The following is a 27,798-nucleotide window of genomic DNA, read 5'->3' on the forward strand; positions in this document are numbered from 1 at the left end:
GGGTGGGGTTGGGTGGGGCGGCAGTGAGGTTCAAGAGGGAGGGGATATATGTGTATGGATAGCTGATTCACTTTGTTGTACAGCAGAAACTAACACAACATTGCAAAACAATTATACTCCAATTAAAAAATAAAATCTCCCAAAGAGAAAAAATAATGGAACGACATTTTTGGTTTTTAAAATACTATTTTTAAAGTTCTGCATAATTCCTTTTCCATAATCTTACGAACACATTCCATGTCAGCTTCTAACTAGCAACCCTTGAATTTAAGTTAAGGCTCCTATTTAATGAATCTGAAAGGCAGCTGTATCAAAAAATTCTATGTAGATAAGGAAAACCCAACAGTGTTGTGCCCAGGGCTTTGTCACGGATTGAGGTAGTTAACAAAATAGCAGGGACATTTCACAAAACAACTCAATAATTAACTATATTCTTTCAACCAAATCTTTAATGAGAACTCAGACCTCCAACACTTAGGAGATAAGTCATTTAAAACCAACATTCCATTTGTACCTTCTGTATGCTCTTCTGTTTTAGTCTTCATGGCAGCCACATCTATAAGTTTACCTATATGCACTGCCTAGAAACCTTTGAGAATGAAATATACACAAAATTGTTTGGTTGTACTTCCTACCAGACTTCCAAAACTTTGCTTTTTTCTTTTTCCCAAGTTCAACTTTTTTCACACATAGGGTTGCAACCTCCACCTTAAATCTTATACATTCTGACTCTTCTCTTTTGGCTGTAATTGTATTTGTTGAGATGTTCTTTTATAATATTAAAGCTGAACTAACATTTTAATTTGTAATTTAAACATTAGACTTAATAATTTATATAGTTTAAATATAATTTCAATATTTTTCATACTCAGGTTAATGAAAAGGCTTTGGAACTTCTTTAATTAAAAATAGGAAGGATATAGTTAAAAAAAAAAGAGAGGGGGAGAGAGACTATACATCCAGTGAATGTGTGAGTATGTGTAAATGGGTGTGTTTGTGTTTAATATATGCAGAGATGCCACCTATGTTAGCTTTTTGTAAACTACATAATGACATCCAACCCAAAGCAGGTGGCAAGTGTTAAAGTCAATACATACTCCCTCTCTAGGTCATGTGCCTTGAAACAGGGCTTCATCCCATCACCACCAGCCCCCAGGCTGTGGTACCATTTTCAAATGCCTCTGTCCAAAGAAGGAACCTAATATTATTAAATCATCAAGCCATAAAGAGTGACCTTTGTAATGCACACAAAGACTCTGGATATGTCAGAAGCAGACCTGCCAGTGAGTAAAGTCTATTTTTAAACATTAATACTAAGACACTTATTTGAGATTAAAGGTAATGGGCACAAGCAGTATCTGTTGTATAAATAGGCTACAATCCCAAATAGAATTTGAACATCAATTGTTTGTGGAAAGGAACCAGTGAATAAATAGCAGCTCAGCTGCCAGCTCAACCACTGAATCTAACTTAAGCTATTTTAATAAGTGAAGTTGACCTGCTGTTCAGTTCATTTCAGTTGCTCAGTTGTGTCTGACTCTTATTGACCCCATGGAATGCAGCACACCAGGCTTCCCTGTCCATCACCAACTCTTGGAGCTTACTGAAACTCATGTCCATTGAGCCGGTGATGCCATCCAACCATCTCATCCTCTGTCGTCCCCTTCTCCTCCAGCCTTCAATCTTTGCCAGCATCAGGGTCTTTTCCAGGAGTCAGTTCTTTGCATCAGGTGACCAAAGTATTGGAGTTTCAGCTTCAGCATCAGTAATTCCAACGAATATTCAGGACTGATTTCATTTAGGATGGACTGGCAGGATCTCCCTGCAGTCCAAGGGACTCTCAAGAGTCTTCTCCAACACCACAGTTCAAAAGCATCAAATCTTCAGTGCTCAGCTTTCTTCACAGTCCAATTGTCACATCCATACATGACCTCTGGAAAAACCATAGCTTTGACTAGATGGACCTTTGTTGGCAAAGTAATGTCTCTGCTTTTTAATATGCTGTCTAGGTTGGTCATAACTTTTCTTCCAAGGAGCAAAGATCTTTTAATTTCATGGCTTCAATCACCATCTGCAGTGATTTTGGAGGCCAAAAAAATAGTCTCTCACTGTTTCCACTGTTTCCCCATCTATTTGCCATGAAGTGATGGGACTAGACGCCATGATCCTAGTTTTCTGAATGTTGAGTTTTAAGCCAACTTTTTCACTTTCCTTTTTCACTTTCATCAAGAGGCTCTTTAGTTCTTCTTTGATTTCTGCCATAAGGGTGGTGTCATCTGCATATCTGAAGTTATTGATATTTCTCCTGGCAATCTTGATTTTACCTTGTACTTCATCCAGCCTGGCATTTCACATGATGTACTCTGAATATAAGTTAAATACACAGGGTGACAATATACAGCCTTGACGTACTCCTGTCCTGGTCTGGAACCAGTCTGTTGCCCCATGTCCAGTTCTAACTGTTGCTTCCTGACCTACATACAGGTTTCTCAAGAGGCAGGTCAGGTGGTCTGGTATTCCCATCTCTTTCAGAATTTTCCACAGTTTATTGTGATCCACACAAAGGCTTTGGCATAGTCAATGAAGCAGAAATAGATGTTTTTCTGAAACTCTCTTGCTTTCTCCATGATCCAGCGGATGTTGGCAATTTCATCTCTGGTGCCTCTGCCTTTTCTAAAACCAGCTTGAACATCTGGAAGTTCATGGTTCACGTACTGTTGAAGCCTGGCTTGGAGAATTTTGAGCGTTACTTTGCTAGTGTGTGGAATGAGTGCAACTGTGCGGTAGTTTGAGCATTTTTTGGCATTGTCTTTCTTTGGGATTGGAATGAAAACTGACCTTTTCCAGTCCTGTACCACTGCTGATTTTTCCAAATTTGCTGGCATACTGAGTGCAGCACTTTCACAGCATCATCTTTCAGGATTTGAAATAGCTCAACTGGAATTCCATCACCTCCATTAGCTTTGTCCATAGTGGTGCTTCCTAAGGCTCACTTGACTTCACATTCCAGGATGTCTGGCTCTAGGCGAGTGATCACACCATCGTGGTTATCCGGGTCATAAAGATCTTTTTTGTATAGTTCTTCTGTGTATTTTTGCCACTTATTTTTAATATCTTCTGCTTCTGTTAGGTCTATACCATTTCTGTCCTTTACTGTGTCCATCTTTGCATGAAATGTTCCCTTGGTATCTCTAATTTTCTTGAAGCGATCTCTAGTCTTTCCCATTCTATTGCTTTCATCAATTTCTTTGTGTTTCCTGCTATTAGGAATATGAAATTTAGGGAACAACATTTCCACTCAGATAACAACAGTGATGCTCTGAAATGGTGTCTTAGAAGAAGGGAGAGTAATTAAGGAGCCACTGAGTATGGTGGCACAGGTTATAAATTGATCCCAAACGAATCAACTGAGAGGGGTAGAGAAGCTGTAATACTTAAGCTGTGAAGAGTGGCCCAGGATCTATCTGTTTAGAGGACAGCTCACTATTTTGTAGCTCTTAATAGATCCATATGGGCTTGCAGACATCCTAAGTGTTTGGGTTATCATTTTGACCACACACTCCAGAAAGGCAAGCCAAATTATTCTGAGATGGAATACTTGCCACAAGTTTGGACAGACAAATCTTCTGTAATCTGAACATTAATCGTAGAATACATGGTTACTTTAAATGAAAAAAATACACTTAAATCTGTATAATCATTTGTCTGTAGTTATAGCAACAATTAAATATTTAAGCAAAACTATATATGCACAGATAAATGTGTATGCACACACATATACTGCACTTACAACTGTGGCTTTACATAGCAAATGTACAGATCACTAACTTTACCAACTGTATACTTATGATCTCTGGCAATATCTACTACAACTAAATGTGTATAATGTACCCTAAGATCTGGCACACTCACTTCTGGATATTAATGTATATTCATCAGAAAAGTGTAAACCTTTACACTACAGACATATTAGAATGCCCACAGCAGCACTATTCATAGTAACTCAATAGCAATGGAACTTTTATACTCAGCTAATGGAATATTACACAGCCACACAGAAAATGGATTAATCACACAGCTACAATGATCTAAAAACCAGACACAAAAGATCATGTATCATCTGATTCAGAACAAAAACAGGAGAGCAAAACCAATCTATTATGTACAAATCAGATTAGTGATTAATCTTGGGGGATGAATGACTAGGAGGGTGAACAATCAGGCTTCTAGAGTGTTTTATTTGTTTATTATCTTTAAGTAGGTGCTGCTTCGATATCTAGGTTCAGTTTGCAAAGATGCATTGGGCTATATAGTTGAGAAATACTCACTCTTCTATAATGTATATGCACTTCAGTAAAACTTTTTTAAAGGTAGAGATTTCTCAGATGTTAAAACATCAGAGTTTCCATCTTTTTAGTGTTGCTATGAAATGTATCCTGAGTCAGGTGTCTCATATATATTATCTTTAACCCATACAACAGGCCTGCCCAGTCACTATGATTATTCCCATTATATAGGTGATTTAGGTTTTTACAAAAAAACTGGATACGTTTATTGGCACCCATACTTTGGGGGGAAAAGCAGGGCTTCATCAATGTGGATATATTAATATGAAAGGTCACCCCAATTTCCTTGATTATTTAGGAGTGTAGAAAAAATGTCCCTACTAGAAGCCAGGCTTCCTAAAAATGCACTGGGGCATGTGAATAGTGATAGTACACTCTAATTTACATGCTTATTTGTCTGTGTCAACAATCTAATTAAGATTTCTTTCTGCATAGTGAACTGTCTTAATTTTAATTCACAGTGCCAAAAGAGGCTTTGGGTAAAAAGAACACAAAATAGCTTCAAAAAAACACAAAAAGCAAAGATAACAAAGGTAGCCTATAGTTCCAATTACAGTGGGTTGACAAAGAATGCTTTGCATAGATCATGGATGATATATATCTCCCCCAAATTCTCCAAAGTTAAAGTTCATCATAATTTCCTTAATTTTTTGGGTGGTTTCTTTTTCATTACCTATGCACTTCTTTTTTTCTAAAGACTTGACAGGAGAGTACTAACATTTTAAAATATTCTTTCCCATAATGACCACCACTGTCTTCCTAATGCCCAGGAAAGAATACAATATAAAGTGAAAAATGATTCACGATTTGTGATAATGAGAGAGTTACTATTTCAGAATTTCTTCCTTTATCCACTGATTTATCCACTGCTATAGGAACATGTATGGATGTGAGAGTTGGACCATAAAGATAGCTGAGTGCTGGAGAATTGATACTTTTGAATTGTGCTGGAGAAAAGACTCTTTAGAGTCCCTTAGACAGCAAGGAGGTCAAATCAGTCAATCCTAAAGGAAATCAACTCTGAATATTCACTGGAAGGACTGATGCTGAAGCTGAAGCAACAATACTTTGGCCACTTCATATGAAGAGCTGACTCATTGGAAAAGACCCTAATTCTGGGAAAGACTGAAGGCAAAAAGAGAATAGGACAACAGAGGATGAGATGGTTAGATAGCATCAGCAACTCAATGGACATGAACTTGAGCAAACTCCAGGAGACAGTGAAGGACAGGGAAGCCTGGTGTGCTGCAGTCCATGGGGTCACAAAGAGTCAGACACCACTCAGCAACTGAATAACAATAAAGGAACATACATATAATTGTTTGAGACAAAGAATATAATGGATGTTGACAAAATTTCCCAGAACTTAAACTTTGAAAGTTAAGTTAGCAAAGCTGTCATTGAGTCATTATTTCAGGGTCTCATTTTTTCTGAGATGAACCTCTGAATTATATTTGAAAAAACACTATATACTCTCAGCAATTAGATTTATTTCTTTCAATTATTATCAAAGTTATTAGGCTCTAATTCAAGATATTCTGGATTTACTGAAGGACCCACACAGAAGTACCATTTTAGTGAAACTGAAGAAAAAATACATAAAAGTAGACACATGGTTTGGATATTAAAAATTAACTTTGGTGTAGAGCAATAGAAATTCTCATACATTGCTGATGGGAGTGCAAAATAGTACAGCCATTTTGGAAGAGAGCTTGGTAGTTTTTTAATAAAACTCAACATACTCTTACCTTATGATCCAGTGATTGTCCTCCTTGATATTTATCCAAAGGAAAGGAAGGAAAGTCGCTCAGTCGTGTCCGACTCTTTGCGACCCCATGGACTATACAGTCCATGGAATTCTCCAGGCCAGAATACTGGAGTGGGTAGCCAAAGGAGCTGATAAATTATGTTCATACAAAAACCTACATATGAATGTTTATAGCAGCTTTATTTAGAACTGCCAAAACTTGGAAGCTAGCAAGATGGCCTTCAGTAGGTAAATGGATAAGTAAACTGTGGTACATCCAGACAATGGAATATTATCCGCACTCATACGACATGAGCTACCAAACCATGAAAAGACATAGAGGAAACTTAAATACATACTATTAACTGAAAGAAGCCAGTTTGAAAAGGTTATATACTTCATAATTCCAAATATAAGGCATTCTGAGAAAGGCAGAAATATGGACACAGTAAAAATAATAAGTTAGTTACCAGGAGTTGAGGGAGTCCGGGAAGAGGAGGAATGAAAAAGTGGAAAACAGAGGATTTTTAGGACAGTGAAAATTCTCAATATGATCATCACAATGATAGATAGATATCAGTATACATTTGCCCAACCCATAGAATGTACAATACAAACAGTGAACCCTGGGATAAACCAGGGCCTTTATGTGATTATGGTGTGCTGGTGTGGATTCAACAGTTGTAACAAACGTATCACTCTGGTGAGTGATATTGATAATAGGGAAGGCCAGAATGTGTGGGAGCAAAGAGTATATGGGGAAATCTCTGTATCTTCCTCTTAATTTTCCTGTGAACCTAAAACTGCTCTAAAATTTTTCTTAAAAAATATCAAGGTTCTCCTTACTGATAGATTGTGTAGTGCATTATAGATTATAGTTTTTGCCCCAACATTCGTTCCTTCATAGTCAAGTCAATTGGACCTGGAAATCTCCTGGTTACTGGATCTGGATTAAGAAGGGTCTTGAAATCAGATTGATTATATTCTTTGAAGCCAAAGATGGAGAAGCTCTATACAGTTAGCAAAAACAAGACCAGGAGCTGACTGTGGATCATATCATGAACACCTTATTGCCAAATTCAGATTTAAATTGAAGAAAGTAGGGAAAACCACTAGACCATTCAGATATGACCTAAATCAAATCCCTTATGATTATACAATGGAAGTGAGAAATGGATTTAAGGGACTAGATCTGATAGATAGAGTGCCTGATGAACTCTGGATGGAGGTTCGTGACATTGTACAGGAGACAGGGACCAAGACCATCCCAATGGAAAAGAAATGCAAAAAAGCAAAATGGCTGTCTGAGGAGGCCTTACAAATAGCTGTGAAAAGAAGAGAAGTGAAAAACAAAGGAGAAAAGGAAAGATATAAGCATCTGAATGCAGAGTTCCAAAGAATAGCAAGGAGAGATAAAAAAGCCTTCTTCAGCGATCAATGCAAAGAAATAGAGGAAAGCAACAGAATAGGAAAAACAAGAGATCTCTTCAAAAAAATTAGAGATACCAAGGGAACATTTCATGCAAAGATGGGCTCGATAAAGGACAGAAATGGTATGGACCTAACAGAAGCAGAAGATATTAAGAAGAGATGGCAAGAAACACCGAAGAACTGTACAAAAAAGATCTTCGCAAACAAGATAATCATGATAGTGTGATCACTGACCTAGAGCCGGACATCTTGGAATGTGAAATCAAGTGGGCCTTAGAAAGCATCACTATGAACAAAGCTAGTGGAGGTGATGGAATTCCAGTTGAGCTATTTCAAATCCTGAAAGATGATGCTGTGAAAGTGCTGCACTCAATATGCCTGCAAATTTGGAAAACTTAGCAGTGGCCACAGGACTGGAAAAGGTCAGTCTTCATTCCAATCCCCAAGAAAGGTAATGCCAAAGAATGCTCAAACTACCGTACAATTGCACTCATCTCACACGCTAGTAAAGTCATGCTCAAAATTCTCCAAGCCAGGCTTCAGCAGTACTTGAACCATGAACTTCCAGATGTTCAAGCAGGTTTTAGAAAAGGCAGAGGCATCAGAGTTCAAATTGCCAACATCTGCTGGATCATGGAGAAAGCAAGAGAGTTCCAGAAAAACATCTATTTCTGCTTCATTGACTATGCCAAAGCCTTTGACTGTGTGGATCACAATAATCTGTGGAAAATTCTGAAAGAGACGGGAATACCAGACCACCTGACCTGCCTCTTGAGAAACCTGTATGCAGGTCAGGAAGCAACAGTTAGAACTGGCCATGGAACAACAGACTGGTTCCAAATAGGAAAAGGAGTACGTCAAGGCTGTATATTGTCACCTTGCTTATTTAACTTATATGCAGAGTACATCATGAGGAACGCTGGGCTGGAAGAAGCACAGGCTGGATTCAAGATTGCCGGGAGAAATATCAATAACCTCAGATATGCAGATGACACAACCCTTATGGCAGAAAGTGAAGAGGAACTCAAAAGCCTCTTGAGGAAAGTGAAAGAGGAGAGTGAAAAGGTTGGCTTGAAGCTCAACATTCAGAAAACAAAGATCATGGCATCTGGTCCCATCACTTCATGGGAAATAGATGGAAAAACAGTGGAAACAGTGTCAGACTTTATTTTTTGGGGCTCCAAAATCACTGCGGATGCTGATTGCAGCCATGAAATTAAAAGACGCTTACTCCTTGGAAGGAAAGTTATGACCAACCTAGATAGTATATTAAAAAGCAGAGACATTACTTTGCCAACAAAGGTCCGTCTAGTCAAGGCTATGGTTTTTCCCGTGGTCATGTATGGATGTGAGAGTTGGACTGTGAAGAAAGCTGATCACCGAAGAATTGATGCTTTTGAACTGTGGTGCTGGAGAAGCCTCTTGAGAGTCCCTTGGACTGCAAGGAGATCCAACCAGTCCATTCTATTTTTTTTTCTTTTTTTATTGGAGGCTAATTATTTTACCATATTATACTGGTTGGTTTTGCCATACATTGTCATGAATCCACCCCAGGTGTACATGATTTCCCCTTCCTGAACCCCCCTCCCACCTCCCTCCTCCCCTTATCCTCCCTCTGGGTCATCCCCGTGTACCAGCCCCGAACATCCTGTATCATATGTCGAACCTGGAATCAACCAGTCCATTCTAAAGGAGTTCAATCCTGGGTGTTCATTGGAAGGACTTGATGCTAAAGCTGAAACTCTAATACTCTGGCCACCTCATGCGACAAGTTGACTCACTGGAAAAAACTCTGATGCTGGGAGGGCCTGGGAGTGGGAGAAGGGGACAACAGAGAATGAGATGCCTGGATGGCATCACCGACTCGATAGACATGAGTTTGAGTGAACTCCGGGATTTGGTGATGGACAGGGAGGCCTGGCGTGCTTTGATTCATGGGGTCGCAAAGAGTTGGACACGACTGAGCGACCGAACTGTACTGAACTGTGCTCTAAATTGGTTCAACTGGATTGTAGAGAGACTTACGTCACCACAATGGGGGGATGGGTTTTCTCTCTAGCTTGTAGCCTAAAAGCCAACTTGTTACCCCCTGGGGAACAAACCTTAGGAATTCACAAGAATAAAGATTAAGATTAGTAATAAAAGGATTCCTACACTTTGGGAAATTGGTTTTGTTTCTGGAGGACTCTGACTCGTTTACATCTCTGGACAATAGGTCAGGAACACCTCTGGATATTTTAGGCACTGTGAGCGACTGAACTGAACTGAACTGAACTAGGAATACAGAGATGAAGCAGAATTCTGTGAGGAGTTTCTCTAGAAAACAGTGACAGTTGGTCACAGGTAATGAGAGGGGTGAAATTTACTCTATTTTTTGGATATAACCTCAGTCTTAGATATAGCTGACCAATCCTAGTTCTATAATCTTGTAGCAAATCACTTAACATAAAAGTATTTTCTTCATATGTTAAATTAAGCTAACTAATACATATAATGCAAGGCCATATGCACACACGGACCTTTTTGAGGAAATACAATAATAGTTAATATTTCTGAAAGACTTCCTGTATGCCCCGTACTGTGTTAAGCACTAAATATGTAATTTCTAACTTAATCTTCATAGAAATCCCACAGGCTATCCATAATTACTCCCCTATTTTGCAGTTGAGAATAGACTCAGAGATTTCAGTCACTTTTTCGAAGTCAGATAGGTAAAAGATGGTGAAGTCTGAAAAGTAATCTTAGATATCTTTCCAAATTCAAGCTCTCAACCAGGAGCTCTTATTATCTCTAAAATATAGCCATGCTGGTAAAAGTAGAGGACAAAGGCTATTTGATGAAGTGATGACTAAAGGAAAGACAGTAGAAATTATTTATTTTAAATTTCATGAGATTAAAAAGAAGTGTGCTAACCCAGGTAGAGTAACAGCAGGAGAGAAGTTGATATAGACAATAGGATTGATTTGAGGCAGAGGTCCTTCAGAGACTAAAATGGATAGTAAAACAAACAAACAAAAAAATCTGTGAAATAATGTTTCTTTCTTAAGAAAAAAGTTCCCCAGTTAAGTATATTTGTTGTTGTTCAGCAGTTAATTCATGTCCAACTCTTTGAGACCCCATGGACTACAGCATGCCAGGCTATGGTTAAGCATATACCATGTGCTGAATACTGCTTGGGACCATTAGTACAAAAGTGAATGGTCCCAATTCTTTCTTTACACAACATATAAATAGAGAATTTCAATCTGCTATGACAAATGCTAAGATTGAGGTTCAAGCAGTGTGCAACCAGAACCCCAAGGAGAAGTCACTGAGTGCTACCTACATGTGAAGGCAAGCAAGAAAAGATGTTCTGGTCTGGGCTGAAACATGAACTGAAAAGTGTTTTTTTTGTTTGTTTGTTTTCTTTCCTGGAGATTCAATCAATAAGCAATACTTAGGTATCCCTTTTTTCTTAAAAAATGAATATGTATGTTTAAATTTATATATAGTAATATTCACTCCTTTTGGTGCATAGTTCCATGAGTTTTGACAAATGCAGTCATATAACCATCATAACAAGCAAAATGCAGAACAACTTAGTCACCTTGAAAAAGCTCTTGCCAACCACTACTCTCATCCCAAATAATCAAAACCAATCCCTTTTAATCCATCTACGCTACTATTCGTTGTGCCAAAATCAAGAGATGTTTAAATCCCTGCTCTTATGAAAAGTTATTGAAAGAAAACAAGAACTATACACATAGAACACTTAGTGAAAGATGTGGAAACCAATTAGAATCTTATAGCTACTACTAGAAATATCAAGCCATATTTGGTGCCATAGTGTTAACAAAAGCTTCTTACCTGCATTATCCTATTTAATAAACCCTCATCAAGAAACCATGAGTTAAATAAAATCAGTACAAAGAGATGACATAGTAGGGTCTTCAAAAATTTGAAACAAAGATGACCCTCATAATGTACTTGGAAAAGTCACCACTGGCTTTATAGATTTAGAATGTTCAATAAGTCCCTTGAGAGGGAAGTCAGCTCTCGTTCAGAGTAAAAGCAAGAAGGATAGCATTTAGATATTTAAGGAAAATGTGTGAAATGTACATTCAAATCTCTGACATTAACAAAGGTGAATGAGGAGCATCTTCATATTAGAGAAGGTTTCTATCTACAGAAAAATCTGAGAAATGGGCAAGTGATGAACACAAATTTGTCTATCCTAGGAAAGAAACCTCGCACTTTCCAGCCACTAGAGTGGCAAATGCACTTGCAATGTACTGAGACTTCTTCAAAGTTTTCCAAAGCCCTGGGGAAATGTTATTCAAAACCATTTCATTCTATTGCTCTAATGCTGCAACTTCTGATCATGAGATCAGTTACTCAGTTACTCTGGCAGACTCAAGTATTCTGTCCTTGAAAAGGTAGAACAAGTACTATAAATGAAAGGATGTTCTGGCCTGGACATGACTTTTAATTTAGCTTTTCTCTGGTAGGATCAGAGAAGGCAATGGCACCCCACTCCAGTACTCTTGCCTGGAAAATCCCATGGATGGAGGAGGCTGGTAGGCTGCAGTCCATGGGGTTGCTAAGAGTCGGACAGAACTGAACGACTTCACTCTCATTTTTCACTATCATGCATTGGAGAAGGAAATGGCAACCCACTCCAGTGTTCTTGCCTGGAGAATCCCAGGGATGGCGGAGCCTGGTGGGTTGCCGTCTATGGGGTCGCACAGAGTCGAACACGACTGAAGCGACTTAGCAGCAGCAGCAGCTGGTAGGATAATCCAGTCCAGGTAAACTGACCCACAGCTGAGGGACAGAACTTAGTCAATGGAAATGCTTCAACACAGGACATCCCATGAAGTACTACCTGAAAAGCCAGCCAGTTGCCCTCTCTGATAGCTCTGCTCATGTGTTTCATTTCCAGCAGCAGACATTATAAAAGAGAAGCATTCTCTGTCATTTGCCTATAATGAGACAAGCAATAAGTAGTCTAACTTTGGCTTAAAAATGTAGCTCTTCTAACCAGAGCCCATATCCTTTCCTTAAGTCACACATCTTCTCAGGCACAATGAGAACATACTGGTGACGTAATATCAGATGATTTTTCAGAGAAGGCACAGTGTTTGGAAAAACACTGTTCATTAACTGCTGGCTGATGGCTTTAACAGACTATTAAGGAAATACTGATTTTCTTAGTCTTTCTTTCCTTTGCAACATCTCTGTTATTCTTGAGTTGAATTTATATTCCACACATCAAAATCCACATCAAAGAAACACTAAGGTGAATTCTTCCAGAGTCATGGAAATGTATATACCTTTCAGTGATAAGCAGTTTGATTATTAAAGGTATAAAAATATGACTGATAAAAAAACATGGCTTAGATGTTGAATAAATATTGTAGCTAAATCCTGAAAGCACAACATCAAGAAATAATGAAAGCTTTAGAAACCGATGCTCTGGAAAATGTCCCTATTTTAAAATACTCAAAGGGCTGCTTTTTTTTTGTGGAGAGGGGTCAGTTCTAATCTCCACAGGTGATCTACAGCCTGAGCTAAACCTAAAGCCATCAGATTTCCTAAGTTCAAAACATTTCAAAATGGTCCTAGCCATAGATTTTTAAAGTGACAGTTCCTAATCGCGTTATTTTAAAAGATACAACACATACACTAGACTTTAAAAACACTATCCATATACTGAGAATATGAATTGATTGAATGATTACAAGAATTTGTCAAGAATTTCTTGGGGCTAACTGCTGAAGAGTGACTTATCCTCAAAAGAGCCAAAATTTAAATCTGATAATTTATCAGATTATCCGGGAACATATTAATATCACCATATCTGAAATGACTAACTTTAATTTGGTACACAGAACCCAGATCTCCCACATTGCAGGTGGATTCTTTACCAGCTGAGCCCCCAGGGAAGCCCAAGAATACTAGAGTGGGTAGCCTATCCCTTCTCCAGTGGATCTTCCCAACCCAGGAATTGAACCGGGGTCTCCTTCATTGGCAGGCAGATTCTTTACCAGCTGAGCTACCAGGGAAGCCCTCAAGAAAATATTATTCATTATTTTAACATCTAAGATTTGTCTGGGGAGCAGCTGTATCCTTGACAGACTCTCTCAAGATAGGATTTGGTATCAAGGTGAAAAGCCTGAGTTAGAGATATGTTCTGGGTTCAGTTTCCTGTGGTTTAAAAGATTTCTTAGCAGGAGACCATGCATGACAATGTGTCTCAGTCTAGTTGAGGCAAGAGCAACTCGCAGCTCACCAGAAGTGCTCCTAAATCCATCCGTTTATTCCACCTGCAAAGCCCCAGTGCATTCTTTTATCTTTTAATCAAGTAGCGACAGCACAAAAGATGGACACTTCAGATAAGGTCCCTTCCAGGTCTCTTTCTCTTTCAGTCCCACAGAGAAAAGATACAATAGAAGCAAAAAGCAATGAATAGAGTTTGTGTTTGAGCCGCTAAATAGCTCTCTGACAAGCTTCCTTTGGTATTTCTGTCTTAAACACTCCAGCAGGGGCTGGAGTGTGAGTGTTACATAAGCTACCCCCATTTATTTCATTTATCTGTACGTGTTTTGAATAATGATGTACCATTTAGACATATGTAAAGATTCCAAAGAGGAAAAATATATCACATCAATAAAATATATCATATAATATCAATAAAATATATGCAGAATTGGCTATAATATATGTGAAGTTAAATATAAAGGAAAGAATAGCTTCTAATATACACTTTAGTCTTCATGAGAGAATTATTAATTCTATGACTCAATGGTTAGTAGTTGAGTATAATATGAAGTATTTACTATAAACTATCTTCTTCCACCATCTTGTTCCAGATCTCAATTTCTTTTTTTTAACTAAGGGAGCATTTACAGTGTGAAGGCTCAAGAACATTAAACTGCCTTACACAATGCCATTAAAAAATCTATTAAGTTATAAATAATATGTGAATTATTTTATAAAAATTATAAGAGCAAGAAAGACCAAAGAATGCCAAACTAGAAATTACCTTTAAGATATGAAAATTATAAAAATATGGTTTTTGAAATTCCTGGGAGGCAATTTAATGTATGGGACTTAGGCCTCATCAACAGTCATGTCATCAATACACAGCATATAATTCTGTGTTTTGAGCAAGGTACATAGTTTTATTCCTCTTTTTCAGTGAGATCGAAATGACTTTGCTTTAGAATTAAGACAATGGACTATAGAATTAAGAGGATGATACTAAATAAAATTATCTCTATGTTTAACCTAAAATAACACGCAGAAATGTTTACAGATATTTTACAAAATGAAAACTAGTTTGAAATATCATTTTTAACCTTCGTTTCAAAAACAAAATTTATCTAAATTTATTGCAGCTATCACTCAGGTAATGAAGAATTTATTTTAAAAAGTATAAAAAGGAACCACAATGGTTTTGTGCTCATTAACATAATGCTGTCTAATTACAACTAATGAGAATAATCATGCCTTCCAAGTTGTAATATTTACTCTCTTTGGAAATAATTTCAAGAGTTCCACTGATTATTAGCAGGCAAAAAAAAAAAAAACAACAAACCTCAATTTGGTTAATAGACTAAAAAATCTCTGTGCTTTAGCTTTGCAGAAGTGGCTACTATTGAGTATGGCCAACCATACTTTTAATAGTTTTCAGAGCAATTTATAAATGGTTCTTGAAATAACACAAAAATTAGTGGCAATAGTAAATAAAATCATTTGTGAATGCACTATGTCTGAGGTGTGTAAATATATATATATATATATATATATACCTTTCACTGGAGTTTAATATTACATAACTGAAAAACTTGCCAAGATAATTCCTGATGCATATCCATTTTTCTTTATTTACAATATTCATGCTGAATAGATAATGCTGTTAACAACCAAGATGTCTAACTACTTTTGTGAAATACCTCAATATACAAGTAAGGGAAATAGGACGAAATGCTTATTGGTCCGTTTATTTTAGATACACTGATCCTCCTTCAACAGCATTAAGAAATATGAAATATTCTATAGTATAGGACTTCCTTATAGAAAAACACTCCATTGCTAGATCATAGAATGTTATCCTGAGGTGCAAAGAAGAATCAAGCAAAAGTTACTAGGTTCTTATTAGACTGAAAAGCATAGAACTAAAGGTTATAGAAAACAAAAACATAAGCAATATATGGCTTTCATTCTTAAGGATCTTTACTCAAGCTAAGGCTATAAGTCGATATATACATTAAAGGACTCTTAGTCGGAGAAGGCAATGGCAAGCCACTCCAGTACTATTGCCTAGAAAATCCCATGGATGGAAGAGCCTGGTAGGCTGTAGTCCATGGGGTCGCTAAGGGTCGGACACAACTGAACGACTTCACTTTCACTTTTTACTTTCACACATTGGAGAAGGAAATGGCAACCCACTCCAGTGTTCTTGCCTGGAGAATCCCAGGGATGGGGGAGCCTGGTGGGCTTCCGTCTATGGGGTCACACAGAGTCGGACACGACTGAAGTGACTTAGCAGCAGCAGTGGCTTATGGCATTACATAGTAAGTGCCAGATGATTCATATAGAGTTGAGAAGAAAAGGTGGCTTTCATGGGTAGGTAAGGGATGTCTTCATAGTGCCAGTGGGACTTCAGGGGTCTTGACATGATGGATGGTATTTGTAAATTGCATGAGGGTCAGTGGTGAGCAAGAGAGCCTGGGGATGGAAAAGCATGAGATGAGTTCAGAGGGCAGTTAGTTGCAAAATTTTGGATGACACAGCTGGAGACATAAAATTCAAAGCATTCAAAAGGATTTGAAGAGCAGTCCTCCTTTCAGAGGTGAAGTAACAGATCCAGAGAAGCTGTACGATCTGAAAAAGTATGAGTCCTGGCCTTTCCACATCATGGTCCACTGCCTTGAACTATTTACTTCTACTTCCCTCTTTCCTTTTACTTGTTAAAATATAAAATCATTTCATTTTGTCAAAATAAAAATGTTAGGGAGAATACTGTAAAATCTTTCCATTTGGAGGAGGCATTCTGTTTCCGATCGTAATGGTGGTAGTGGTGATGGTACTAATGAAACAGATGATGGTGAAAGAGACATGGTGAAGGAAGACCTGGTGACTGGTGACAAGAGATGAAAGTGAAAAGCATTCAAGATGGCTCTGTGATTTCCCTCTCTACATGTAGTGTTTTTCCAGGAAAACAGTAAAGATTACTTACTTAAAAAACAAATACAAAAAAACATTAGCTATACATCAAACGTCCGCCCAAGGACTTCCCTGGTGGCACAGTGGATAAGAACATGCCTGTCAATGCAGGGGACACAGGTTTGATCCCTGGTCTGGGAAGATCCCACATGCTGTGGAGCAGCTAAGCCCATGTGCCACGACTACTGAACCCGTGCTCTAGAGCCTCTGAGCAGCAACAAGAGAAGCCACCGCAATGAGAAGCCTACGCACTGCAACTAGACAGTAGCCTTCACTCACCGCAATTAGAGAACACCAGTGTGCAGCCACGAAGACCCAGGGTAGCCAAAAAAAAAAGTCAGCCCATTATACAGAAAAAAAATTATTCATTTTTTCTACCTTAGATTTCAATGATTTTATTATGAAAACACAAATGATGAAAATTAGCCCCTTTTTTCTAGGTATCATATAGTCCAGTCTTCATTAAACTACCTTGCTTGACTCAGAGCACTTTCATGTGAAGTCAGGTCCCTACATTGAAACACACTGAGTTTTTTAACGGATTTTTATTCATGGTCTCTTTTGACCAAATGGAAAGTATTCACCAGGTATTTTTAGCACCGTGTGCTCCTAGGACAGTGTTTGGCACATAGTATTAAACAGTTGCTTACTACAAGGCTGTTAAAAACAAACAATGAAATCCTCTTTGTGAATTCAATGCCATAGCCATACTTCACCTTCTATTCTCCCTGGGCAGGATATAATCACTTCAATCAGAACACTCATAAAAAAGAATCATTTGATTACTTTAACTTATGCTTTTTATGAAGTTTAAATCAAAATCATTTTGTTTGTTTCAAATCTGCATTTAAAAAACCCTTTCCAATAGAGTAGTCCACTTTATTGCCTTGGTAAATATAGAATGTTGGGTATAATTTTAATCTTTGCTAATGATTGGGGCCATTAAAAAGTTCCAGAATCATCATCTCAACAATTCTTTTTTGAGTTTATTGCTGTGCATGCAGAAGGTTTAGGCCTTTGAATTTGTGAGGTACAGCTATGACCTGCAGTGTACCTTATGAAAATGCTTTTAGGAATAAACTGACATTAAGAATGCATCCTACAGTGATGGGGCTTTTCCCCAGGATCTGCATAAAAGAACCCAAGCTGGCTAACAGACAATTTCAGCTTATTCCCATTTTATCACTATCTGACCTCATGCATAACTAAATATGATCTAATTTTGTTACTTGTGAATTCAATTCACTTCTAAGTTCCACTCCTAATCAAAATTTGTTAGTTAACTCTATCCTGAAAATGAGAAGAAATGAAAAATATCTCTAAAATACTTCCTTCCGCACCCCCACCCCCGACACCTACCAAGAGAAATTGCTGTTAAAGATAAAAATGGCAACCTGCTCCAGTATGCTTGCCTGGGAAATCCCATGGACAGAGGATCCTGGCGGGATACAGTCCATGGGGTCACAAAGAGTCTGACACGACTGAGCAACTTCACTTGAAAACTACACAAAGGGACCTCCATTACCTGGGGCATATAATTATTTATAAGATTACCTACCTTTCTTTCTCATTAACTGAAAAGCTTCTGTCAGATAACTTATAGTATTTTCTACAAAGTATATAAAAAGAAAATTATTGTCTATTATTTTTTATTTTTTTAATATAAATGCATTTATTTTAACTGGAGGCTAATTACTTTACAATATTGTATTGGTATTGCCATACATCGACATGAATCCACATATCCCTTTTTGGCTACTAAAAAATATAAATGCATTTATCTCACAAGGAAGCTTGAAACTTTGGGGCTATTTTTCCTGTATTAAAACATATTCTCATCACTTCTTCCCCTTCAATTATTTTTTAGATTTATTCTTTGTGAAAGCATAAATAACTCCAGTTTGTCTTTGGCTGTAATGAGAAATCATAGTGTGGTGTATATCTTTTGAAATCTGTCAATTTGCTTATTGAAATATTTTTCATCTTTGGAGTGTCTTTCGTTTCCTCCTCTTTCCTGACTAAAGTTTCTTGCCTCCTATGCATTCTTCATTCAGAGAAGGCAATGGCAACCCACTCCAGTATTCTTGCCTAGAGAATCCCTTGGACAGAGGAACCTGGTGGGTTGCTGTCCACGGGGTTGCACAGAGTCAGACACGACTGAAGCAACTCAGCATGCCTGCATGTATTGGAGAAGGAAATGGCAACCCACTCCAGTATTCTTGCCTAGAGAATCCAAGGGACAGAAGAGTCTGGTGGGCTGCCGTCTATGGGGTCACACAGAGTCGGACACGACTGAAGCGACTTAGCAGCAGCAGCAGCATGCATTCTTCAAAGGCTTAGCCCCTCTGTATTATCTGTTCAATTTCTCCCTTTCAGGAGCTTGGAACTGTCTTTACTTCCCTCCTGCTATCATCTCCTTCTAAGAGTTCTGTTTTGAACTGTACATCTTACTTCACCATGCTCTTTTTGCCTAGAACAATAACCCAGCAGCAAGTGCATCAGTTACTTTACCAGGACTTTATGTTGTACCCGGTTCTATTCATCCATCCAACTTTATTTTTTAAGTATTTTGAGGCAAAGATTTACTGTTCTGTATCTATTACTGCAAGTTGATGCTTTGTTGCCAGAGTTTATCAAACATGCAGCTCATGATGTGCTGTGTGCTTTGCTTAGTCGCTCAGTCGTGTCTCTTTGAGACCCCATGGACTGTAGCCCACCAGGCTGGAGTGGGTTGCCATGTCCTCCCCCAGGTGATCTTCCCAACCCAGGTCTCCCACATAGCAGGCGGATTCTTTACCAGCTGAGCTACAGGAGAGCCCCACAGCTCATCATACACAATGTAATTAACACTTTTTCACCCTGAAACATGAAAAACGCTTATAACAGAGGCTTTTCTATGGTAGAGATACAGAGACATCAAATACGCTTACTCAGACTGAGGTCAGGCAAGCTGGAATTGAAATCTAGGCTTTAGAACTCAATGGCTATATGACCTTGGGAAAATTAACCTCTCTAAACCTCAGGTTGGGAAGATTGCGATGAGGAACCCTGCAGACCTGATAGATGAGAAAGTCTTGTAGCAGACTCACCACAGGGCAGGAACATAATAAACCCTCAATGCATGTTCACTGTTACTCCTGTTCTCATCTTCATCATCTCTATTACTGTTAACTCCTCTTGCAATTAGTTTCCGGAACTTTATACAAACTGTGAACCCAGCTCCTGCTGAATATTTACTGCATTATGTTATGTCTTTCTTATTTTTCTATTGCTGAAAATACCTATTAAAAGATTCTACCCATATTGAATTGGAATTTTAAAGCTAATTTTAAAAAGCTGAAATTTTATCCCTATGTTTAGAGATATGATCATTGTTGCACTTTTACAGATATAATAATCAGTGTAAACACTGATGCACACAGTTTATTATAATTTCAAAATATAAGATCTTAATGGTGTACAATGAGTAGAAGGATGATTTTGTTTCTATTTATCAAAAGTAAGTTTATACTAGCTTCATATATTGTTCATAACTCATTCAAAAATCAGGTAAATAAAGGGCTGATTGAAAAAAATTTAAATGTCCTTACTATTAAAAGCCTTATATTTAAATGTATATACACATTTTTACAAACATTTAAATTCTATGATGTGGTGGTTTTATTTGTTTTAGAATAAGTAGTTTGCTTATAATATTTTAAAGTAACAAATAGGATCACAGGCTACCTATGAAATGTAACACGGAAAGTTAGAATTTAGATGCATACTTCATCCATATTTATTTAAATGGGCAATATGGTTCAAAAAATATTGATGTAAAATACAATGCACCCCCCCCTTAGGATAAGAAAGAAAAAGCAACCAATTTTAAATGGAGCTGATAAGGCACTCGTGGAAATAAAAATTGATTTGCCTTACACACATCTTCCCATGCATTGAGCAACTGCTCATTTTTTTAAAGAAAAGCTAGCTCTTCTCACATGTATAAGACCATGTTTTAATTTTGATCAGAATTGTAAATGTCTTAAAATCTCTCAGGAAAAATCTGGAGTTTGTAAGCACATGGTTTATCACTAATAACTTACAAGAGTACTTTATCACTGGGTATAAAAAATTGATTTCAAACTCATCAAATATTTAATTTAGAGAAACCACTTTCTTAGCTCAACTAAGCTGCATTTAGGTTAATTTTGGTGATTACTTTTGAACGTGGTACTTGGTACCAAGTTAATTGTTGTAATTACTTTTGAACTTGGTACTTCCCTCTAGCGATACTGTCATTTGGAGACAGTATTACATAAGGCTTAACTTGCTGAACATGTCCAGTAAGTTCCTTGACAGCTTTCAAATGATTAATTATGGCTCCAGTGAATGTACAGTGCACTTTAAAAGTCACTTTTTTACACATGTCTGTATATGTGTAGAGAGATGCTAATGCTAAATGAGAAATAACCAGTGACAGATATTATGAGAACTATAATGTAGGAATAAAGTGTTTCACAGCCGCCCCACACTCATTAGCACTTAAATCAATGTAGATATAAAGCAGAATGAGAGAAGAGATTAAATACCAAGTGCTAACCCACCATTAAGTGATTTTTACTGAGAGAAGAATCTTTCTTCTCATGACGACTCTATATAAATTCGTTGAAAACAAAAGCACATAAGTGGCCCCTCTTGAAGGTATGTCTTACATTCCTGGTGACATTTCAATTATAATCTGAAGCTTAAGAAAACAATTGATTTCTGAAGTTCTAATGATTGGTCCCCTGCACCCTGAAGTGATGCTGACTAATGTTTATAAATATTTTGCTTTAAAAAAATAAACCACACTCTTAGTTAACAGTTTTGCTTTCATAGAATGAACACACTTTTTCAAAATACTTCTCAAGCAGCTACTGCTCCTGACTTAGACTTCAGATTTACATTATAAGAGAAGGCCCATTATATACATCAACACTGCAAAGTGGAAAAACTTGTTTCTGGGCTCCAGTAAATGGTTAAGAGAAACTCCACTAGTTGTTCTGCTGGTATCAATTTCTCATAGTGTACAGTATTGCACTGCCATTACTTTTTTTTTTTTTCTGGTGCCTATTCATTTAGGTCACCTTTTGTAACCAAAGAATAGGATTGAGTATCATTTATATTTATGGGCAGAATGCAGGGAACTAAGCTGACAGGCATAGTTCTGGTACAGTATTTTGTATTTTTGTCATTGGAAAGCAATTATGGCTCACCCTCCTGAGTTCAGAGAAGGCAATGGCAACCCACTCCAGTACTCTTGCCTGGAAAATCCCATGGACAGAGGAGCCGGGTAGGCTGCAGTCCACGGGGTCGGAAGACTTGGACACAACTGAGCAACTTCACTTTCATTTTTCACTTTCAAGCATTGGAGAAGGAAATGGCAACCCACTCCAGTGTTCTTGGCTGAAGAATCCCTGGGATGGCGGAGCCAGGTGGGCTGCCGTCTATGGGGTCCCACAGAGTCGGACACGACTGAAGGGACTTAGCAGCAGCAGCAGCAGCCCCTGAGTTCAGGGGTGGGGCACAGTGAACAACAACTGAGGAGGTAAAGCCAGAGACACATTTAGCAAAAGAGGGGTAGAAACTCATCATGTGTATCTTCTTTCACTGTGATTTTTGTACCACATACTCTTGATGTGGAAAATACACCTTTGAACTATTGGGGAAGTTACACAACATACTACTGATAAGTGATATTTCTTGATCATTTCATTGGCTATAATTATCTTAGCTGTTTTATTACCTCCACAGATATCCCATAATAAAGGCACTATTAGTAGCCTTTCACAAATAAAGGAACTAAAACATGTAGATATAAAGCACCTTGCCCAACAACATATAGTTAATAGCTGGGACTGGAAGCCAGACTCATCCTCTAATGCTAAAAGTACACAGGGCTTAGAGTTGTTGTCCTGAACTGTGTCACACCCAATGTCTACGTTTCTAGGACATACATTTGATAACACTCACACTTACTAATCTGAAGTGGAATGAATAGATTCCATAACCTAGTTTGTAGCATGCTCTAAATATAGGGGATGAATGAAATAATTTACAACAGTATCTATTTAAGTTTAAAGTCCTTTTGAATGTGTAAATATTTCAGATACTGGCACCTCTGCATGTAGACTCCCATTTAATGTGGACATTTCCAAATGCCAACTTAATGCTGATGACTTGTATGGAATACTTGAGTACTAGGAGTGGCATCACTATCCAAGACTTAATAAAGTTCCCAGTTGTGAACACTGTGACTTCATTCCTGAAAAATTCAACAACTATGAAAACTATGCTTCCCCTTCCTCAAAAAAAAAAAAAAAAAAAAACACCTCTCATATAAAACCCACTTTATGTTAATCTGCAAAATGGATTTAGCCTCTAGGTGCCTGTTACTATAAACAGAGTTTTCACCTACTGGAATATCCAGGGGCTTTAGAAGGGACTGTTCATACATTAATATCTCAACGAGTCTGGTCTCTTATCTCTAACTATTATTACAATGTCCACTTCTCAAGACAACCACCAAAAATGCCTGCCTGGTTCAAGTGAAAGATTGTATTCAAACTGTAAACAAACAACCTCAGATGAGCATTTTAAGATTAAATGAGGGGATGTATGCACAGATCTCAGTGCAGTATATTTGCACACAATGAGTGCTGACTAAAGCGGTAACTATTACTAGATACTGAAAACTCAAAATTCAAATAGAATTACTCTAAGGAAACTTATATCAACAGCTTAAACACAATTGCAACATGTATAGCTTAAAACTGATAAGCCTATTTGTGACACTTAAGTGATTTAAATTTTTTTTAAACTATGTACCCATGGTTGATTCATGTCCATGTATGGCAAAAACCATCACAATATTGTAAAGTTATTCGCCTCCAATTAAAGTAAATAAATTAATTTTAAAAATTAAGAATTAATGTGGAAACTAGCTTTCACTTTAATTATTTCACACAATACAAATGTTTGCATTTATACACATTTTATTAGCCACATGATAGATGCAGATTTTCTCTAAAACAATCATATTAATGATTTAACAAAAAACGAGTTTAAAATGCTTCATTAAAAAATAAATAAAATGCTTCATTATTCATGTTTCACAACACTCATCAAATCTATTCAAATTTAACTGTCACTCAAAGCTCAGTCCTTTTTCATGGTTATAAATTGCATTTCAGAACTTTGTGCCTTTATGCTGCCAATAAGTCATATTTTATAATCTGGCATATAATGAAGGATAGTGAACAACGTTAATTACAAGGTCAGTTCAGTGTCAAAGCAGAAATTCACTGAATAGTATTTTCAGGGAAGTAGCTAGACTCTATTATGTTTAAACTCTACCATAGTGAATATTCTGTATCAGACTCAATTCATGAGGAAAAAACATTTAAGTTCTATGGCAAAGTGCCTTTCCCCCCTGAAATAATGTTAATAATTGAAGGCTTTCAAAATTTTACCCTGTAAATTTCAGATATGATTAAATGTTGACTTTTTAAAGGCTAGATATATCAAATAATTAAAATTATATTTTCATCTTAATTTAATGATTAAAACATACTCATGCTATTTAATAGACTTAACCCCAGATTTCTAAATCTGACTGTTCTATCTGGAAAATATTAAATTTAATAAAGTAGAGTGTAGAAAAGTTTATTCTGGAGTACTTAAATGACATTTTCTTTGAAATGTCAATGTTCACAGTATTTTCAAAATAAATTTATTTTAAAATTTTTCATTAGAGTCAGTAATATGCCAGAAGATAAGACAGATATGAAATTAACCTCTATATAAGACCCTGATGCTGGGAGGGATTGGGGGCGGGAGGAGAAGGGGACGACAGAGAATGAGATGGCTGGATGGCATCACCGACTCGATGGACATGAGTTTGAGTGAACTCCGGGAGTTGATGATGGACAGGGAGGCCTGGCGTGCTGTGATTCATGGGGTCGCAAAGAGTCGGACACGACTGGGCGACTGAACTGAACTGGAAACCATAATTCCATAGTCCTTAATAAGGTCAACTGAAGGAAAGAATATGAGAATAATCAAGAGAGTCAAAGCTGTTTTTAAGGTAAAAGTTTAAAATTAATGATTTCCTTCATTTTTAGTAGCAGGTTATTCACATAGACTTAAGTGGGGTTTTTAAGATGAAACACTGTGGGTATTGACCTCTTTGTGCCTCAGTTTCCTAATCTAAAGGGAAGGGTGTATAGATATACAACCATAGGGATCTATTTCAGCTTTTTCATTCTATGGTATTTATAACTGAATTTTTATCAAGGAATTTATTCTTATTCCCATCTAGTAGGACATGCTTTGCCCCTTGCCCTGAGATGGTCAGGGACACAAAATTGTATCCAGGTCTCCAGTTAGAATTTACTTCATTTAATCACAGCCATTTCTTAGCATACTTTCTATCATACTTTTTCATATTAGGGGGAAATTTCTCATTTCATCTGTTCACTTCAAACCCTAAACCTGAGTAATACCACGAAATGGCAGGTAAAAATATGCCATGAAGGAGAGGGAAATATTTATTCCGAGCCTAGGCAAAGCTGAATCCTTTCCCCTTGTGCCAAATCTTATATCTACCATTAGAACAAAACAGATCTGCTTAGGGAAAGGGAGAAGACATCTTCCCCAAACTCTGCAGAAATCCTTGAGAAGGCAGGAAAATCAGCTCAAACTAATATTTGATAACGGTACATGTCCCATTTGGGGACACTGCTGAGGGAATGAATTTAAAGAGGTACTGACTATTTGATTTAAATCCCTTCTGGTCTGATCCCAAAGAGATAGGCTCCATGTTCCTCAGTGGATGGGACGGTAAAGCTTTTCAAACAAGATGATTTATAGGTGACCTAAATAACTATTATCTGATTGTTAAAGATTAGCAAAAAGAGCTGGTATCACCAGGAATGGAGGGTTATGCCCTTGGCTTTGGGGACTTCTAAGGTAGTAGAAAGGGCAATAGGTTGTGTATTAGTCAGGGTTCTTCAGAGAAACATAACCAGTGAGATAAAAAGAAATCAATTATGAGGAATTGGTTCGTACAGTTATAGAGGCTAAGTCACAAGGTCTGCAGGGTGAGTCAGCAAGCTGGAGCCCCAGGAGCCAACAAGAGAGTTCCAGTCTGAAGGCTGGCAGGCTCAAGACTCGGGAAGAGCTGATGTTTCAGTTCAAGTTTAAAGGCAAGAAAATTGAAACGTTCCATTTCAGTGTTCTGGTTAGGTGGTACTCAGACAGACAGAATTCTCCCATATTCAGAAGAGGGTCTGTCTTTTTGTTCTATTCACACCTTCGAATGACTGACAAGGTCCACCCACATTAAGAAAAACTATCTGCTTTACTTGGTCTACCTAGTCAAGTGTTAATCTCATCCAGAAATACCCTCACAGACACACTCGAGAAAACTTTTGACCAAATATCTAGGCACACTGTGGGCCAGTCAAGCTGACACATAAAATTAACCATCACAGGAAGTGATGACAAATCACAAAAGCAGTAATAGCAGGTGCAAACTAAACAGCAGTATCATGAGAATGGAAGACTGTCCAAGATCCCTTTGAATTCCAGAGATAATACTGAGTTTGATGCCCTAATCCAGATGACAAATCAGATGACTCAGGTCAGATGATCTGCCTTGCAGGAAAAATGTGATACCCTCCTCCTCAACTGCCCAACTTAAAAAGCAGTTTGTGTAGTGAAATGATGAGGGATGAACTGTGACCAGAAACAAAGAAACAGTAACTCCTGGGGTCCAAGCAAGATGCCAGTCAGCTTTCTGTTTTGTTTTATTTTAGATGTTTAATACTTAAATGATCTTTGCTCTGCATTTTCATAATTGCAAAATTGGAAATACCTTCTAAGTCCAATAAGGTAAGATTGCTTCAACAAACACTGGCATGAATACAAGATAGTACTATCCAGTCACTTAAAAATGTGGAAGAAGGAAACTGAAGAGCAAAGAAGAATATCTGAGCTGCAGAAATTTCTTACAGTGAAAGTGCTCTAAATTCTCCTGGGTAGAATGCAACACATTAATTAGGCAACAGGATTTATAAAACTCAATTGCCACTGGTTAAGATGCTAGAAAATCAGATCAAGAACAAACACTAGCTTAAAAGAGAGAAAAGGCAAGTGTCATGTCCTAAGTGTAATAAAGTGACCAACACCGACAGGAAAATGGGTTGATGAGACTAAAGGAGTAACAGAGAGAAGAAGGCAGGCCATTGCCATGGAACTGAAGAGGGACACAATCATTCAAAGGTTAGATTTTTATTTCTGCTGCAAGTTTTATAATTGGATCCTCTCATTTTTAAAAATAAAAATATAACATTGATATTGACAGTCTGAAACTCTCTACTCCAACCTTTTTTCCACCATTTATAGTTATTTTAAGACACCTTCTGATTAAATGAGGTTTCATTTGTTTTAAAGAACACACCCAAGCCTATTAGAACAGACTTTATGTTGTAAATTAAACACATTACATGTCATTCCATTTTTATGAAAATATGAAGGTTTTAAATCCACATGTACATAATTGAAAAAAAAAAGATTTAGGAAATGTTTAACATGGAGACATACTAAAATGTTACAAGTGATTTTCTCTGGAAAGTGATATTAACAGAGAGATTTGTTTCTTCTCTATGCTTTTCTATATTCCTCAAAAACTTTCATGAGCCGGTATAATTTTCACATTGTGACAAAAGTGGCATTAACTTGTGAAGTTTCATATTGATTCAGCCTGTTGTTTTCTACTCAGTTTTGGGGCCCTCTCCCTTTACACTCAAACTGCCTGAGAAATGTCAACAGCTACAATACATCTTTTTGCATTGAGACTCTATGCACCCAGTATCTTCTTATGATATGTATTTCTTTTGTATTGAAACTTCTATATAGACTGGGAGCACTGATATTTGATCACTTCTCTAAACTCTTGCTGAATATTCAGTATGCAAGTTAATCATGGAGATATCCAACAGTGACATGTATCAAGAACTTATAAAAATGGGAAATTCGTTT

At 37.4% G+C, this 27,798-nt stretch overlaps 1 protein-coding gene and 1 long non-coding RNA gene across 7 annotated transcripts in view; both read right to left on the reverse strand.

Moving 5' to 3' along the window:
- The window catches only part of DMD (dystrophin), a 2,246,075-nt gene that overhangs the window by 1,050,689 nt on the left and 1,167,588 nt on the right, over positions 1-27,798 (reverse strand). The gene's annotated exons all lie outside the window — the stretch shown is intronic.
- The window catches only part of LOC148773255 (uncharacterized), a 67,667-nt gene continuing 39,869 nt past the window's right edge, over positions 1-27,798 (reverse strand). Inside the window, exon 2 of the long non-coding RNA XR_016036891.1 lies at positions 1-27,798. This exon is cut by the window's right edge and continues 20,480 nt beyond it. This is a non-coding gene — a long non-coding RNA (uncharacterized LOC148773255).

Source organism: Moschus berezovskii, chromosome X (genome assembly GCF_049115385.1).
Source record: "Moschus berezovskii isolate FMDL1 chromosome X, NW_MosBer_1.0, whole genome shotgun sequence".
Classification (NCBI taxonomy): Eukaryota; Metazoa; Chordata; class Mammalia; order Artiodactyla; family Moschidae; genus Moschus; species Moschus berezovskii.